Source organism: Miscanthus floridulus, chromosome 9 (assembly GCF_019320115.1).
Source record: "Miscanthus floridulus cultivar M001 chromosome 9, ASM1932011v1, whole genome shotgun sequence".
Lineage (NCBI taxonomy): Eukaryota > Viridiplantae > Streptophyta > Magnoliopsida > Poales > Poaceae > Miscanthus > Miscanthus floridulus.
Window position 1 is genome coordinate 39,807,357 of NC_089588.1, and position 19,514 is coordinate 39,826,870.

The 19,514-nt window shown below is 45.3% G+C and overlaps 2 long non-coding RNA genes and 1 pseudogene across 2 annotated transcripts; all 3 read left to right on the top strand.

Annotated features, from left to right (window-relative positions):
- The first annotated feature begins 10,695 nt into the window (after positions 1–10,695).
- On the top strand, positions 10,696–14,018 carry LOC136481784 (uncharacterized; annotated as a pseudogene).
- A 1,915-nt stretch (positions 14,019–15,933) lies between these two features.
- LOC136483685 (uncharacterized) lies at positions 15,934–16,821 on the top strand. The gene is made up of 3 exons (XR_010765562.1): positions 15,934–16,009; positions 16,092–16,129; positions 16,659–16,821. It is a non-coding gene; the product is annotated as an uncharacterized lncRNA (long non-coding RNA).
- A 381-nt stretch (positions 16,822–17,202) lies between these two features.
- On the top strand, positions 17,203–18,365 carry LOC136481785 (uncharacterized). Its single transcript, XR_010764844.1, has 3 exons — positions 17,203–17,349; positions 17,701–17,754; positions 17,983–18,365. It is a non-coding gene; the product is annotated as an uncharacterized lncRNA (long non-coding RNA).
- Positions 18,366–19,514: the final 1,149 nt, after the last annotated feature.

Below are 19,514 nucleotides of genomic sequence, written 5' to 3' on the forward strand. Positions count from 1 at the left end.
TCTTCTGCTAGTGCCGGATCGATGAGGTCAAGGACTGGCAGAATGCCCTTTGCCACCTCTTGGGACCGGTTTTTCCAGGTGTCACGGTCCTCGGTGATCTCTTGGTATTGCGCCTTCCAGCCGTCACTGTCTTTCATCATGGCTTCCAAATGCTTCTTTGCATTGATTTTTATAACTGCAAACCGCACACGCTATTAAAACGTTGACCACACCAAACTACGGTAGGCAACAAAAATGAGCAAAGGGGGTTGGACAATTTACCTTTCAGTCGTTCTTTCATCTTGGTCGTGTTGTCCTGGAGATGCGACTGGTCTTGCACTAGTTTTCTGTTGTCCTCTTTCAGGCGATCACACTCCACGACCGCACGACTGTTCTCCTCTCGAAGATGGATCACTTCAGTTTCTAAGCCTGCACTACAGCTGTTACTACCAACAACGCAACAGCACTTGTCAGTGGTCGGTATGATAAAATGGCTACTTACTTGTTAATTCCCGCTCTTTATTACTGAGCTGGATGACCAGGTTCTGGTTCTAGGACTCTTGCACCGTCTTTTCATGGTTGGTGGTTTCAAGTCGCTGGCGCAAGTGTTCCACCTCTTCTGTCAGCTCCTTGTTGCTTGCAGCGATCCCCTCGATCTGGTTGAAGCATTTTTTGTGGTACCTCATGGTCTTCATTAAGTCCTGGGTGCAGATAACTAAGTAAGACAACTACGACTAGACACCAAGGCCAGGGGGTGAAGCAAAGCTTACCTACACCTTCGTCACAAGCCATTTCGTCGCCCGTTCAACTTTCTTGGTTTCTTCGACCTCCGGGATTTCCTCATGGACAACCCATTGGTCGTTCTGCCAACGTGACACATACACATGTTGTCACTTGTCCTGTGGATGGCCTAGGACCTTCTCTACTTCATCCTCTTCGGGTCTCGGTGCTGGTCCGGCGTCAGCAGCTTCTGCGATCACCATGGCCTTCCCACAGGCTGCAGCGTCGACAAACGTGGTTTGTGCTCTCACCTCTGGCCACTGCTCCTTGGTCTGCACCGTTACCCTTGACGCTGAGGTGTTGCCCTCAGCAGGTTTAGTGCTCGGAGCACTCGTGCTCGGCTCGGCTCTTTCCTCGACCGTCTGCTCGGGGACTGTTGTCTGACTGTTTGTTTGCTGAGGCCCCGACGAATCTTCTACTATGGGTTCCTCGATGGTCGGCCGCTAGGCAGTCTGCTCTGCACTTATTGGTGGTGCCACGCCACTTCTGGCTAGCTGGTCTGGACTTTCGGTGGACGTCGAGCTAGTACATCCGCGATAAGTTCAGAAAGCAATCATATTAAATGCAAATTGCTAACTTATAATATGGTTACAAATACTTACATGTTAGAAGCACGGAATGATGTGGCGAAGGCGCGTCTCTTCGGCCGTACTTGCTCCACATGCTATGCGGGTGACTCCCGGTCTCCCTCTACATCCAGCACTATCCCTGGGCCTTCATGCTCGACCCCTCCGTTGCTTGTCCTTTGCGCTGCAGTGGTTGGTGGTGTGCTCGATCAGGTTGTCGCTTCCGTCGCCGGTTGCGTTCCTTGCCCAGGTACTCCCGAGGTTGACCCGGCTACACCCTTCACCGACGTCGACGATGTGGGTCCCATAGGCACGGAGGAGGCACCTTGCCCCCATCGACTCCAGTTGTTTCCTCCTCTTTCGAGGGACAAGTCGAAAGGTGTCTGCATCCTCTCCCTCCTCTGCATCATCGTCCGACTAGGCAAAAATCGCCTGTCGACGCTTGCTGGCCGGTCTCTCCTCTGGGCCTCCCTTAGGCTCGTTAATATTTAGCGCCCCCCCTGGTGAGCAGGGAGGTTGCTAATCTTTTCTTCGACTGTTTGGGGGCAGCCGGCTGCTTACCAGCGGCTAGGGCCGCTGCCTCCTCTCTAGCTCCGAGCACCGCCCAGTCGACGTCTTCGTCCTCGATATCGACGCTAGTTTGTGTGGTGGGACCAGCTCCTTGTGGCCACTCCACTCCAAGGGGTGGCGACACAAACACTGTCGCTCTATCCTGACCATTAACCTGGGTAACAAAAATGAGTGCACATAGTAAGTTTTTGCTTTTTCTACCATAATATAAGACTACAGGTACAGGGCAAGACGAGTTACCTTTGGGGGAGGTCGGGCAAGCTTGAAAGCGTGTTCGATGTCGCTCAATCTGGCATAATTTGGATCAGCTAAGTTAAATAGCTCTCCAATTCTGGCTTTGACTTCGATTTTGTCAAGCGCCCCCTACCTCGCCCTCGTCGGGTCCGCGCTACCTTGATATTCATAGCCAGGATGTACTCTCCTCTGGCAGGGCTGGATCCATCGGCTGATGAAGTTCCCGACCACGCTCGGACCATCTAATTTTTTCCACGGGATCAGTCCAAATATTTCTGGAATCTGTTCCAGGTGCTCGGGCTTCTCCGACCAGCTTGTCCTCTTCTTCGGAATGTACCCCACGTCGCATAGTGTAATCGTGTTCGGCTCTTCACGGATGTAGAACCATTTCTTATACCAGTCGTCTAGTGACGTGTTCCATGGGTAGTGCAGGTACTGGGCTTTCATGCCGTCATGGAGGTTGAGGTGCACACCCCTGGCTATTTTTGAACCACCGCTTCCTTTCTTCCGTAGACAGAAAAGATGGCGGAAAAAATCGAAATGGGGCTGGAAGCCACCATATACTTCGTAGAGATGTATGAAAGTGGCGACAAGGAGGATCGAGTTGGGATGCAGATTGCAAATCCCAATCTTGTAGTAAAGACAGAGCCCCTAAAGAAAAGGATGCACCGGAACCCCAAATCCCCGTTTAAAGAAGTCTTCGAACACCACGATCTCACCTGGTTGTGGATCGGGGTACCCCTCGCCCTCCAGCGCATGCCATCCTATGAGCTCCTTGTTGTGGAGTACCCCCATGGTGACAAGGTCTTCAATGGTCTGCTCGTTGCTCCTCGATTTCCACCACTCCTTCGCCATGACCCCTGCTTTCTTCTGCGCATCACTTTTCGCCATGACTCTGGCATTGCTGGTGAACGGGGAAATGGCGGTGGATTGATTGGTGGCGATTTCGGATGTATTAGGGTTGGCGAGAAGAAGAAGAAGGTTGCAGCTACGAATGGCAATGGGGTTCAGTAAAAAGTAACTTACCTATCCTATGTTGTATTTAACCCAAGAGTTATGCCGTTTCGTCTGCCCGAGATTCTTGGGAGACGTGCGCACGCGCCGCAGACGGTTGTTTTCACAACCTCGATATCTATGCCGATATATGCGCCTCTTCGTTGCCAGTGTAGGAGGGCCCACGCTGACGCACCTACTGACAAGTGCCACGCAACTGTTTGCTTGACAAGACAAAAAGGCAGTATGGCGTGCTATATCCGTCTACTTTTTTGACCAGACGTGTCAGATTGGACTTGACAGAGCAAGTAAATAAATAAATACATAAAATAATAGTATAAGTGGCATATGGTTTTTTGCCACACTTCTTGTGCTCGGGGACTGTCGCGACTATCCCTGTGCTCGGGGACTGTCCAGATCACCATCGTGCTCGGGGACTACCTAGACCACCATCGTGCTCGGGGACTGTCCAGACCACTATCATGTTCGGGGCTGTTCAGACCACCATCGTGCACGGGGGCTGCCCCGACCACTCTCCGAACATTGCTCGGAGACCGCTCTCCTTGGCTACACGAGATCGGTACTCGCATACAGTTGAGAGGCTTTTATTTTTTCTCACTTAGACCTTGCTACAAGGCTCATACCTCGCCTTCCAGCAAGCTCGGGGACTACATCGGTACGATGCACCGGTGCATCTCGTATTGCCTGTACGACGATTGGATTCTCAACTTAACTGGGAATTCTTTTTAGACCCTGGCACCACGTGCCTACGTCACCTACTACCAGGCTCTGAGACTAAGTGGGCACACTTCACCTTGCGGTGAATGTGCTTGTTTTTCGACCACTACGCCCTGACTGCTGGCTATAACTACTACTGTAAAAGGGTTACTTACATCTCTTTTCAGAAATACAAGTGGGCACACTTCATCAGGAAAGAAATCTTTTTCTTTTTTTTAGAGCACCATGCATTCTTCGGACAACCGGAATCTTCGGTTATAATCGTAGTCTACTGCTATCTGTTCTGACCAGAATACTGGCACATTCGCTTGGTCAATGTTTTAACCAGTTGGAGATGATATGAAGACAGAATGCATCAGCCGAAGGAGATCGAATGGCGTGTCACAGCATAATACATGGTGCTCGGAGACTAGCTGTGGGGGTATTAACCCCTATACCCTTACGGCTAGGCTTGGGCCGGCCCGACCCAGGAGGTCTGGCCCACTAGAAGACGACGCGCGGCCCGGCCAATCTGTTCAGAGTCCCGCGCAAGGAATCAAGACAGATTTGGAGATCAAGCAAGATCCTAGTCGGTTAGAATAGGAATCCTTATCCGGCCACATATGGCAATTATAACTGGTTAGGATTAGTTTCCAGATCTGTAACTCTGCCCCCCGGACTATATAAGACGGGTAGGGGACCCCTCTAAAAAACATCTCTCATTAACATACAGCAATACAATCAGACGCAGGACGTAGGTATTATGCCTTCACGGCAGCCGAACCTGGATAAAACCTCGTGTCTGTCTTGCATCACCATCTTGTTTGTAGCTTGCGCATCTGTCTGCCGATAATCTACTACCTTAGGCATACCCCTAGGTAGACTGCCGACCATATTTCGTCGACACGGATGATAAGTTTTAATAGCGGCACTTGATAATCTCACATAATTTTAAATACATATATCATAAATAAGGAGTATAAATAGACATTTAATTGCACTCAAAGAACTGATATCTCACATATTTAAATTAATAAAACAAACATGGTGTTCCACGCATTAAATCATCACATCAAGAGTTTGCAAGGAAACATATTATTTGCTTCCATACTATTACGGCATGTTACGTGCAATTGCGGCCCATAATATCGTTTGCTATTTAAAATTGTGGCCGCAAAGTTTGAGACCGTAAAGTTTAGAGCACTACCCTATAGCAGTAGCGGCAATGGAACGCTACCACTGTTGCAGCTGTAATTGTGGCCCCCACCACCGCTATTTATTACCTTGCGTGGGTTTGGACGTTTGGTTGAATTCCGTTCATTCTCCACTGGTGATTCTGTAGGGCCCCCACTGCATCGGTCAGAGAGCCCGGCAGCGGCAGGCATTTTGCTACTGCAAGAAAACTAGAGGGAGGAAACATAATCACTTTATAGTACCAACACAAAAATAGATTTGTCTGCTTTACCCAACAAATTAGTACTAACAAGCTTGCTCTCTACGGAAAAGAATACTAGATTTCAAAGTATTAACGTTGAAATGTACATAATTAACTTGAGCGTAAATAATCTGAGACTTATCAGGTGATGTCCAAGTGCTTTATCAGTCAATACTAAACCCTAAATAAATAGATTCCTAGAGATGTCTTAAGTTCAATTTTTTAAATTTTGACCGAAATTCTAGAAAACCCCACCAAGATTTATGACATCAAATTAATATTATTAGATATATCATAAAATATATTTTTATAATATGCTTATTTTATATTATAGATGTTGTTACTTTTTCCTATAAAGTTAGTTAAACTTAAGATAGTTTGACTTTCACAGATACTAGGAATTGATTTATTTATTAGGGACGGAGGGAGTATGGTCCTTGATCTCAAAGGATTAGTGTTGCTCATTATTACTCCCTCGTCTTTGAACAATTAAATTCCTAGTTTTTTTAAGTCAAACCTATTTAAGTTTTATTAAATCTGTAGAATAGAACCCTAAGGTTTATGACACTAAATTAGTATTATTTTCTTTTTAAATTCGATCAAAATTAAATTCTTTTTTGACTTAAGGCAACTTTAGAATATTGATATATCTAAAGATGGACTGAGTACAAAAATAGCTACACACTTTTATCTTAGAGAATGAGAGCATATCCGAGAGTCTTTCTAAATCTCACCCTCTAAATCATCATTTGGAGAATCATTTGCATAAAATCACTTTGTATATCTTTTCACTCTTCAACAGTTTTCTATATCTCATTTGCACTCTAGAGAGTCGTTCTCATCTTCTATTTTTGGCTAGCGAAAAATCTAGAATAGAAGATGGTTTTATTTGAATGACCATTTAGAGAAGCTGATGTATGGTAGTTTTCCATCAAAATATCTATTCGTAGCATGTAGGAAGGATATGCAGATGCTCTGAAATTGAGATTCATGCCATACCACCTTTTCTCATTGTTTCTCAACAAAATACCGATTTATAATGTTGTATAATTATGGTATCTACATATATTTCATCCACCAAAAAGAATGTAAATCTCGCTGCCCAAAAAGTCAAAAAATCTTAATTTTGACCAAATATGTATATAAATATTAATGTTTATGATGTGTATTAAGTATAATTAGATTAATGATGAAATATATTGTCATAATAAACCTTTTAGGATCTAAATGTAGATAATAATAACTTCAATAAATTTAGCTAAACTTAATATTCTTTGACTCCTCGCAGAGTGAGATTCCCATGTTTCTGGGATGAAGGGAGTACAATATAGAAAGTTTGATTTTTCTAATAAAAATATATATTGTTTTTGGGAGGGACGTGAGTCCATACTAGTGTCCCCAGATCTTGCATTCATATCCCTTGAAAATCTACATAATCCCCTAAAATATCAAGAATTGACTATATAACCCCTCAACTATGAAACCTAATATTATAACCCATAAAGTATTTAATAATGTTTAAATGGCCCCTTGAATGGTCTTATAGGGTCATTTGGACATTGTATTCTACCATATTGGCCTAAGCACCCATGTTTACACGCAAGCCCTATTGGGGGGAGGTATCCTCGGTACCGCTCTTCCCCTAACCCTCGACCCTATGCTGGCTCAACTAACCCGCCCTCTTGGGTACCACCCCCGCGACGAGGGTGCCCTTGATCAGAATACTTCGTCTGTGTTCAGGTGGCGCGTCCGAAGGTTAGCCATGCCGGAGGAGTGAGGCGAGGAGGTTGCAGGATGGTTACAACGGGCGGACCCTCACCGGGAATGCGCGAAGGTCTAGCGCCTACCACGGGAGGGAACCATCCCGACAGCAGTGACGGCCCCTGTCAAGGTGATTGGGCCCGGGAGTGGTTGGCTAAGGAAAGGAGATTACCGCCATACCTTGGTCGTTGTATAGCGTTCACCCTCATGGGACTAACCCTAATGTAATTACATCGCGTCCCCGGTAATGGTCTATAAATACCAGGGGCGCCCGTGTATGAGGGGGATTTTGGATTTTTTTCAAGTCAAATTAATGAGTATTTAATCCGCATTTTCTCATTGCCCCTTTTACCCTTGCTACTTATCTTGTCCCTCTCCCTATGGGAAACCCTCGGCCCCTCCCCGCGCTCCTCAGCGAGGGCGAATGGCTAGGGGTGATCCCATAGTTGGCGCTGTCCGTGGGGACCCCAGTCCGCCACTTCTTAAGAACAATGGCAACAACAAGAAGAAACACCCAAAGGGACTCGCCCCTGCCGCGAGGGTCAGATCCGGCGGCGGGAACCTCCGCAAGCGGAGCCGGCGAGGCTCCGATACTCCAACCCACCGCTTAACCGACGAGAACACAGCTCGAGTCGGATGGGGCCATGGCAACCGAGGCCGAAGCCAACCCCCAACCCGAACCATCCAAGGCAGAAGAAACTGGCCACGTACTGGACACTGTTCGCCTAAACGGTCGTTTAGCCCGTTTAAACACCGTGTAAACGCTACACGGTGGTGTGCCATTTCCGTTTTATCACCCGTTTACCCCGTTTAGCCCGTTTAATGGGACGTTTTGCCCGAATAATGGCTAAACGGTAGGTGACCGACTGTTTACCATTTAGCGTTTAGGAAAACACTAGTACTGGAAGACGATGACGAAGGTGCAAAGGCGAGAGGCCTCGAGGCCCTAAACCAGGTGCCTGAGGAGCTCCAGGAGAAAAGACATCGAGTCGAAGCCCACCAGAGGCAGGCACGCCTACAAGTGATAAGATAGAAGGCAGATGAAACCAGGGAATAACTCAGGCAAATGGCTGAGTACCTAGCTTCGATCGAAGCTGACCCAAATTATCTACCCGAATAGTATGACTTACCACCTCCGCTCTACCCAAATCCACCTCTGCTCCATCCAAACCCACCCCCCACCACCACCTCGTTTTCACCAGATCTACCTAGAATACATTCCCCCAGCCATAGAACAACACCACAGAAACCAACCTCCGCCAATGCCATACGACCCGAAATCCCCATTGACCCAAATACTCCAAACCAAAAACTGGACGCTCGATTACAAACCACAGAACCTACCAAGGTACGACGGAAGCATAGACCCTCGCCAATTTGTAATGAGCTATGAAGCGGCAGTGGCTGCAGTAATCGAGGATGAGTATACCATGGCGAAGTCCTTCGTAATTATAGCAAGGGATATTACTCAAAGCTGGTACAGCAACCTCCCGTCAGGCTCGATAGATTCCTGGGGGAGCCTCTGCGAAAAACCGTGCAACAACTTCAAAGGTATCAGCCCTTCAGCAACCAATCCCATGAAATTATTCACCTACACTCAAGCCGAGAGAAAACCCCTCCGAGACTTCTAGCGAAGATTCATCCAGCTCAGAGCGAGGACACCAAATATAACAGATGATGCAGTGATCCTAGCAACAGTCAACGGAGTAAGACCAGGGCCGTGCTTCTCAAGGCTCGAAAGAAAGCCACCGAAAATCATTGCAAAACTGCATGAGGTCATAACAGATGATCCAACACTGTCTTCTGTTCAAAGAACGAAGCCCTTAAACCTCAAACGCGCCCACCTCCGAGGCCACCACAGCACAATCAATACCCCCGTAATGAACCAATCAATGTAAATACCATAGAGGCCACGCCTCTGCTACAAGAAAAGACCCCCTATAGATACGTTTACATTACTACGCTATTGTAAGCGTATCAGCATCCGTGGTGATCCCGTAGTTTGATACGGTTCTTGACACGGTTTAAAAAAAACGTATCTATGTCTTGAGTGGCTCCTCCAATAGATACTGTTGTTAGCACGCTTAAACAAAACGTATCTAAGTTCTATTTGTAGATATGATTGCTGAAACATTTAAGAAAAGCATCAAGTGTTACGTGATGCACTTTTGGATATGTTTTTTTAACATGACTCACGAAATAAGAGTGGCTTATAAATTATTCAAAAATCCAAAAGAATCAAATATAGGTGGCTTATAGATTATTGAAAAAAATCTGAAATAAATGAACTATGAATGGCTTAGAATTATTAAAAAATTCAAAAGAATGAAATATGAGTGGCTTACAAAATAAATATTAAAAAAAAATTTGCGTAAGCTTTGAACTCAAAATCCCATAAAACAAAACTAACCACTTTACCAGATAACCACATATGTACATTTGTTCATATACCATTTATTATATCCTTGTTAAGGTATATAAGTAAAATAAATCTACTCAAATCAAATCCCTATCTCTGTTCTGTTCCTTCTCCCGTTGCCCACATCGGCTTGGATCTGCTGCACACGGCGGCACGGCGCTGCTCGCCGGACTGCTGCTGTGGTGCCGTTCTGTTCCAGCGACAAAAGAGCCGCAGGCCACGACCTACTCTCGGGCTGGGTTCCGCCACTGCAGTCCTGCTCCAAGGGTTCGACTGAATCGCAGGGGGCAGGGGCGCCGCCACTGCACCCCAGCTCGACGGCTGCGGCTGCTCGCAGGGGCCGTAGACACGCCGCTCTCCGGTCGTCCGACGTAGCAGTTACCTGCTGCATAGTTGTCGACCTCGAAGTCCCTGACGCCCGGCCGCTGCGTCCCCAGGTCATCTGAACACCCTCCGCCTGCAGCTCCGTCAGGCACTCTGTTCCTCGGCGGCTAATTGCAGTCACAAGGTTCCATAAATCTACCATCCATGCAGCAGCAAATAATTCCTGACATATGTGTGCTAGTTGGTCCTGTTTAGATTGCTTACCATTCTCATGTTTAAATACAAAGTTTATTGCATAAGGCATGTCATGCATATAAGGGCATTAGGTTCAAAACTTCATTGCCAGTTGTGCTAGAATTTTTGTAAAATGCCATAGTATAGACATATGTGACTAGCGATTGAGATAAATTCATTTGAACTACGATATGGCATACTAACTAAATACTGATTTTGTTCTCTGTTGCAGATCATCCTAAGGGAATGGATCGAAGTTGGATGAGTAAACCAAGACGGGGCCCTACTTACAAAGATGGCGTCGACCAATTCTTGTCTTTTGCTTTCCATGACCTTCCACCTGGTAGCAAGATATCATGTCCTTGCAACAATTGTGAAAACAGAGTAACCCAAAATCGTGAAGCAGTTGAGACACACCTAAAGTGTGATGGTATACTTCAGTGTTATACAATATGGAATCACCATGGAGAGGAGTATGACCCACCATCATTTGCATTTGCTCATTTGCCGGATAACAATGAGAATCTGCCTACTCCGGGTGTCCTAAGGACTGCAATAGTCGATGGACATGGAAGATTGGATGACATGCAAGGAATGCTACAAGCTGTATTTGCTATGCCACCAAACTATGAATCTCTATCAAGCATGTCTGACGCCGAACTAGGTGATGGTCAGTCTGATTGTGGAAATATGGAACATAATGTACCTGAGGATGTCCATCATGTACAAAATGATACTGCTAGAAAACAACAAGATATGTATGCAAGCTTCTTGAAGGATGCACACACAAGGTTGTACCCTAGCTGTGAAACATTTAGTAAGTTGTCATTTTTAGTCAACATATATCACCTAAAGTGCTTACATGGTTGGACACAAGAGTCTGTTACAAATCTACTTGGTGTACTATCTGATGCATTTCCACCTGAGGCAAATCTAACAAAGACATATTATGAGGTAAAAAAGATTATTTGTGGTTTAGGTCTTAACTATGTGAAAATCCATGCTTGCCCTAAAGATTGCATGCTTTTTCGAGGTGATAGAGCTAAACAAGAGTATTGTCATGTGTGTCAAAGCTCTCATTGGAAAGATGATGAGAAAAGTGGTTCTTTGGCTAACCACAAAAGGAAAAGGAAGCCAGCAAAAGTATTGCGCTATTTTCCATTGATACCAAGGATCCAAAGGTTATTTGCCACTAACAAAACTTCAAATGACATGCGATGGCATGATGAGGGCCGTACAAAGGACGAAAAACTGCGACATCCAGCTGATGGTAAAGCTTGGGAAGATTTTAATGATAGAAACCCCGATTTTGCAGCAGATGCTCGCAATGTACGCCTTGGTCTTGCAAGTGATGGATTTAACCCTTTTCAAAACTGTAGTGCGAAACACAGTACTTGGCCTGTGATGCTCATTCCTTATAACTTACCACCTTGGATTTGCATGAATCCAACATCTTTTATTTTGTCAATGATCATTCCTGGACCAAGTTCTCCAGGGAATGATATTGATGTATATTTGGAACCATTGATCGATGAGCTCCTAGAGTTGTGGGAGTGCAAACAAAAGATGCTTGTACACGGAAAGAATTTCCTCTCCGAGCTGCACTATTGTGGACTTTAAATGATTTTCCTACTTTGGCCTACTTATATGGTTGGAGCACAGGTGGTAAATATGCATGTCCTTCTTGTGGTGCATCAACAAAATCATTTTCCCTAAATAAAAGTAAGAAGATGTGCTATATGGGTCATCGTCGATGGTTGCCACATGATCACAAATATCGAAAGGAAAAGACCAAATTTGATGGTTCCAGAGAGACTGAACTTGCACCTGAAACAATGAGTGGCACTTCTGTTCTAAAACTGGTAGAAGGCAGAGAGTTTGTGTTAGGGAAGGTCTGCATTGCAAAGAGTAAAGGCAAAAAGAAACAGAAAAACACCAAAAGACAAGATGGAAACCATCAGCAATGCAAGCGTAAAAGAGGAGAAAGCACGAAGAAATCGAAGGATGGTAAGAAAGAGAAGAAACCAGAAGATTGGGTGAAAAAGAGGTCAGTATTTTTCAAGCTACCATATTGAGAAAAGAATAAATTACGACACAATCTAGATGTCATGCACATAGAGAAAATTGTATCTGAGAATTTAATTGTGACTTTATTGAATATGTATCCTAAAACAAAGGATGGCCTTGATGCATGCCTAGATCTAGTGGAACTTGGATATCGGCAAGAACTTCATCCAGTGGAAGATGATGAAGGAAATCAAACTATACCTGATGTACCTTTTACAATGTCCGGAGAACAAAAGGAGATTCTTTGTTCAGTAATCCAGAACATTAGAACCCCTGATGGCTATGCATCTAACCTTTCTAGGTGTGTCAACATGAAGGACTGCAAGCTGAGTGGACTGAAAAGTCATGATAATCATGTTTTGCTACATGACATTCTTCCCGTGGCTCTTCGATCTTGTTACCCAAGCAAAGATGTCATGAAAATAATTACTGAATTATCTAATTTCTTCAAAAAATTGTGCTCCAAGGTGTTAGATGTGTTTGAGCTTGACAAGCTTCAAGACAGTATCGTGATGACACTTTGTAACATGGAGAGAACTTTTGTTCCGTCATTTTTTACTATAAGTGTGCATTTGTTGGTGCACTTGGTAGAAGAAGCAAAACTTGGTGGTCCTGTGCACTACCGGTAGATGTACCCACTAGAGAGGTATTTCTTCATCTTTTGATTGTTCATTCTTCAATTATATTGAGAACTAATGTGTGCTCTTAATTGCATTTAGATATTTTGTTCGGCTAAAGGCACTTGTGAAGAATAGAGCTCACCCAGAAGGTTCAATTGCTGAAGGATATCGAAATGAAGAATGCATGACCTTCTGTTCGAGATTCATTGAAGGAACTACATGATTTACTAGACCATCCCGAAACCCTGAAGTTTCAGACAAGATAAAAGACATGTACCTATTTGATAGTGCAGGGGAATCAATTGGAAAAGCTAGCATTGTTGCCCAATGTAGCAATCAGCTTCTTGTTCAAGCACATCGATACATCTTGCGCCACTGTGATGAACTTGAAATTTTTAGCAGGTGTGCACTATAGCTATCTCTTGTTTATTTTATTTTTCATGAACTGATTACATGACACTATACGGTTGATTCTATTATTGTAGAATTTTTTTGGATGAGGAGAAAAGCAGACTTAGTCCCTCAACTAGCTTAACACCTTTTATGGTAGAGAAGTTGATTAATGAACGCTTTCATGACTGGTTGGAACAGAAGGTACAGCAGAAAATGATGTTTATACCATAAGTTCAATAGGATGGATGTAATTATTTCCTTATGTACAGGTTCTACTTGATGATGGACCGAGGATCACTAAAAAGGTCAGAGCACTAGCTGAAAAACCGAGCAAATGTGGTCTACGATACAGTGGTTATATTATTAATGGTTTCAGATTCCACACCATGAGTCGTGAGGTTGCACGCTTGACGCAAAATAGTGGTGTAGTCAACATTGCAGATGATGGTGTTAATTGTTATGTTAGATTATCAGATATAGTAGAATTGTCATACAGAGACTTCAAGGTAGTGCTTTTCAAATGTGACTGGTATGATGTCCATCATCGTGCTGGTTTACGAAAAGATGAATTTGGATTCACTCTTGTGAACTTTTGTCGAAGAATACACACTGGAGAAAAATTAGAGCATGAGCCTTTTGTCTTCTCTTCACAAGTGCAGCAAGTCTTTTATGTTGGAGACCCAAAAGCTGAAGGATGGAATGTAGTGGTGAGTGTTACACCACGAGATCTTTTCAACATGGGTACTGAAGTATCAGCAAATGAAGTAGATGAGTGACATGGTGCAGTCATGTACTGGCGTTCCAGATCATTTTGTTCAGACCTTCGTCAATGTTTTGGTTTCATTTGTTCTGAACAGTGTCTGTCTGCATCACATGAATTGGGTGCACTATTTTTCTTAGTTACACTATGCTTTATTTTTTTTCCTTTTTATTGTTTACCTTTTTAGTTCAACTCTGGAATGTATCACTGATGTGATCGAAGTGGAAGGTAGCAATAAAAGGCACGTTATTTGTTAAATGATGTTAAATGAATATACTTATTTTTCTGTGTGCTTGTATCTAGATGATTGACGCTACTGAACTATGAACTCCTCAACTCTCTGAAAGACTCCCAGATTCTATAGATAGGCAATGGGCCAGCACGGCACGGACCCATGCCAGGCACGGCCCATCAGGCCCCGGCGTACCACCGGGCTGTGACGCCCTGGGCTTCGTGCCTGGCCGACGGCCCAAGCACGGCCTGTTGGGCCCTTTTCCATGCAGGGCTGGCCCAGAAAGCACGACCTTTTTAGCAGGTCAGGCCGGTCCGAGGCCCACCAAATGAGAACAAAGAGGAGGGGAAGGCGAGGCTTGGAGGTGGCGGCGGCCGCCGGTGAGATCGCCCCTGGAGGACGCGGTGAAGTAGCTAGCGGAGGAGGGGAGGGCACGCGCGGCTCCATGGAGAACGCTGAGTAGCTGGCGGTTCCGCCGTGGTCGGGCCGGATACGTGGAGGACGCACTGGCTCTCCTTTTGCTTGGTGGAGGGCGGTGCGCTCAAAGCTCAAGGGTCGGGGCTGGGGCGGCGGTGCTCTGGATCTCCGGACTGCGACTCCACGTCGCCGCTTCGGCGACCCCGCCTCCACACCGCAAAAAGAGCGGCTGGAGCCTCACGGCTCGCTCAAGGGATGGGCGTCATGACCCAGCGGGAGAAAGGAGGGAAGAGCGGACTGTGGAAGCGAATAGAGAGAGAGAGAGAGACTGAGAGAGGGTCGGGAGGAGAGGGAAAGCGCTATTGCTACCTCTCATGGGCGCGCGGCTCACGACTTCGCGAGTGGAGATTGTGTGGCGTGGAGGGGGCGGCAGAGGGTAGGGTTAGCCGTTAGTGTGCACAGGAAGGAGGCTAGTGATATACTAGTGGCCTTGGTGGGCTGTTAGAAGGCCGAGGCTAGGGTGGTCACCGGGCCGCCACCGGGCCTATCACTAAAATGCGGGTCGTGCCGTGCCAGCCCCGCGTGCCTGGGTTGCGGGCCAGGCACGGTGTGGTGCATCGGGCCATGTCGGCCTGGGCCCGCACAATACCGAGGCAGGCCGTGCTTGGGCCAAGCCAAAACTACAGGCCGGCGGGGAGAGCTCGCTTGGGTGTTCAGATGTGGGACGAGCGCTCATCTGGATCTGACTTCTTCAAGCCGAAGCTTTCCTCCCGAGTAGCTGACGCCTCCAACCCTTGATTCCTTCGTAGGTAGACAACTAAAATTCACAGATGAGAATACTAATATGCCCTAATATAGTGGATGCCATCGGAGCTTCTTAACCTTCATTTTAAAGTAATGGTATACTTTAACTTTTATTCTGGCACTTTGACTAGGAATATTTATTTAAATATTTTGTTAAGTAAAATGAGATGTATCGTTGGATCTTTTATCAAAATACTTTTGACGTATCATATATTTGTCCAATTTGTTGCATTAAAACCAATGGTGTATAGTTTCTTTTACTATTATAATCTTTGTAAAAATAATAAAATACTCACATCCTTCCAAAATAAATGTGTCGTCATATGAAATGGGGTTCAGCGTCTTAAATGTCATCTATTTTTTTATCTACTAATCTTTCTCCACTTTTCATTTGTTATTTTCTCCTAGTAAATGTTCGGCGGGAAATAACCACGGCAAAAAAAAAAAGCTCTCTTTCTCCCCAGCAAACGTTCCGCGGCAAAATATTCGGCGCCAAAATATTCGGTGGCAAATAAAATACTCCCGTCCTCTCACATAACTCCACGGAGATCTCAAATGGAAAGCGGTAAATAAATCACGAAACCTCAGATAACTCCCGTTTATCATCTGCTAGGCATCTGGCATCTCACGCCGCCCAGCCGCCTCACCCTCATCCCCACGTCTCCCCACTTTGGCAGTTCGTAGCGGCGTCCTGTGCAGTGAAGGTACGGTCCTCATTTGTGCCATTAGCTGTTCTCTTTCCGTCCTCAGCTAATTTCTGTTTTCAATCTCCATTTTGAATCTCAGCCTAAAAGGTTCTCGATCCTTCTCTGGTCTTTCTCTCGGTAAGTACTCCCGCTCTTGCATCTTCTTCCCCAGTACCCCACAAGTATGATTGGTTTTGGGGCAAAACAACCATGGGGCATGATTTGATCTCACGTGCTAGTTGCTATGGGGGAATTGTTTCTCATCTTATGGAAATTTGTATGAATGATTTTGTTAAATTTGCCTCCATTTGTTATGCACACAAGGTTCAGACTACTCAGCTTCAATTTGTTGTAGAAGCAGTTACTCTGTTCCTTCCATACGTTCCAGTCTTTATAGTTATGAATTGGACTCACCTTTGATCGAATGTAGTTACCACTGTGCTCTAGATCATATTTGTCCACCATGATTTTATATTGGTGCCCTAAAAACAGATTGATAATACGGCAGTATCTTCAACCATGGGTATGACCTGTGGCTTAACCCTGAACCTGCATCAGAAAGTTGTCGGGCTTATTTGTTTAATGTTTTCACAAGAAAATGCTGCACTGAATTAATTTCAACTATTCTTCATCCACTTCTGATTTTTAACGTTTCTCTTTACCAAAGAACTCATGGCGAGAGGGCCTCGGCGACTACGAAACTTGAACCTTGACGATCAGAATGCAGAACCTGTGCAGGGTGGTAATATTGACAATGGGCAGGACACTGAGGACAATTTAGAGGGTCCACCAGAGATTGAAAACGTTTTACCTGGATTACCTCAACGACGTAAAAGCCCAATTAGGATAAGATGTAAGTTTGTTTTTCCCCCACACATCTGCATATGTATAATATGTCAAAAATCAATATAACATTATTTTTCATTACAACCAGGGCTAAATGGAGAAGTACGTCTGATTCTAGGGGATTTCAGAGTTACAGATTTGTTACAGTCACGTGGAGGAAAGGTGATTGTGGAGACCGATGAAAATGGTGTGCCAAATGGTAGATCCAGCTTCCATTCTTGGTCAGTATCTTGGAACCCTAGCAAGGAAACCAAAGTTTGCACCATTGCACATTGAAAGATGGGACAGTAAACTCTATCAAGGTTATAAGAAGAACATAATTAGAGATGTTGAGGTAAACTTTTGTTGACAATGTAATTTTTCCACATAGCTACTTACAATTGCGGGATTAGTACAAGTATGGTCTGTTCATGGTTTGGTGATAGTTTGAGCATGTTCCATTTGTTATTTTGTTGCAGGATTGAAGACAATCATTGTTCTCATTGTTGGGAGTCTGATGGACACTTAGCAAGGTAACTATAATGTCAGGTGACTCATAAAAATGCTAAAATCAGATATCCAACTAATAATATTAATGGTATGATACCATGCCAAGGATATCTTAGTGAATTGAAATTATGTAATTTTCTGTCTCCAGATGCTGACTTTGTATGATTTAGCCATACTATTGCAAAGTTACATTGTTTTGCTCCGCAGCTACCTCACCAATGAATATTGTAGGATGGTCATGTTAGATAGGTGTGTCCTTGTGACACCTTTTTTATGTTCCAGTTTTGCATTGTCGGTTCTCCAATTTCCATTGAGCTGATGTCCTGTCCATTCTACATTGCAATTTTGGATCCACGGTTCTCCAACTTATATAGGTTCAGCAGGATGCAGCCATTATACAAACTACATTTGCCGCTGCGAGGCTCTAGGTAAATGGTTTGATGTTTGTCAGTTTGGGGGTGTACTTATCACCTCTTGTGTTTTCCCAGCCTAGACATAAATCTTGCACTGTCTTCTATTCATGGTTAGAACTCTACATCCATTGATCCTGTGAAGGCCAGCTAGCTAACGCCAGGATTGGCCTTGTGATCTTGAAAGTTTTTTTTTGTCCTGTTTCTCCTTTTTTTTTCTGATGGGCAAAACTCTGTTTTCTGCAGCTGTCAACATGGTGGCCATTTGGGTTCAGCAATCCATTCCTTACACTGCACTGTTACACAGGCTTGTTCATATGTCTAGTCTACTGTACAGGGCTTCATCTACACAGCTTTTCCCCAGTGTAAACGAAATGTGGGGCTGTATATTTATTCTACATGTAAAAGAAATGTAAAGTTGGCTATCATAGCATCTTTGCCGCACTTAGCCAATAGTCCTTCCACTAATCAGTTTTGAAGTACAGATGCTGTTTGACTTCTTTCCTCCCCGCTATAATCCAAGCGTGTTGTGTTTGTGGTTTCTGTTATAATCCTAGCGTGTTGTGTTGTGTAAATATTGCTATATTTCTTCCACTAATCTGGCATGCACTCTTCTGTATTCCTTTTCATGTCAATATGAGTGCTGACCCAAGTTCTGCGTGAACCTTTGCTATAACATTGTGTATATTGATGTTCGAAAAAGATATTGCCAAGTACTGTTACCCAGCATCGCTGTCAAACATCGAACACTTTTGAGTGATGTAAAATTCGTGCAATATGACAACGACGCACAAACAAAACGGTGACCAGGAACTCGCACCCGGCGACGAGGGCCACCCTGGTGACAGCCGGCTCGGCGATGACCCACCGCTTAAGCGCGCCGTCGCCGAACGCGCGCGACACCACGAGGCTGCCCTGCACCCGCCACCGCGGCTCACGTAGCCACCCTCCGCTCGATGCGCTCCCGCTCCTCCTCCCGGGCGCAGGTGTGGTCCACCGTCAGCGCCGTCGCGGCTCAGCACGGCGCGGCAGTCGCCGACGTGCGCGACGTAGAGGTGGGAGGTGGCCGCCCTTCACCACCGCCGTTGTGGCGCATGCACCGCCGCTTTCACCCTGCGTTCATTCAATGCAAGGAGCAAATATGACGTCAGTTTGACATATTAGACTAAAAAAAATGGTATTCGTCTGCCAACGAATGGCAAAAACTTCTGGGATGCAACCAAGTTTTGAGATTGATTTCTACTCATAAAGCAATAATAAATTGATTTAACGTCAGTTTCAAACAAATTGTACACTAAACGACGGTGGCTGAAAATTGAAGCTTCAAATTAAACGCCCCTATTCAAACCTCTTTTGGAGAAAGTTCACAAATTATTAACGATAATGGTGTGGGTAGGGCGTCCGTTTTGTCTGGACGTGTGTTGGTGGGTCTCGACGCCCGAACAGCCCAATAGACAACACTGACATTCGAACGGAAATAAAAATAAAAAATCGCCGCTCTCACCTTCTTCCATAATCGCCGTTGTTTCCCCATCCATTCTCGAACCAACTCTCCGCGACTGCATTGCCACGGCTTGCTCCACCGCAACCGCGCTGCCGTGCCCGAGTGCCGTCGCCTGCTTTCCTATCTCCCCACCGCCACTCACTACTCGCAGCCGAGTTCTTCGAGCCGATGTGGCGTGGTCCACGACGACTGCTCCGGCGCGGCGTTCTTCACCACGCCCAGCCGCTTGCCTACCGCCAACCTCCCTCTCCACTACACTCGAGCGCCGCTTGCT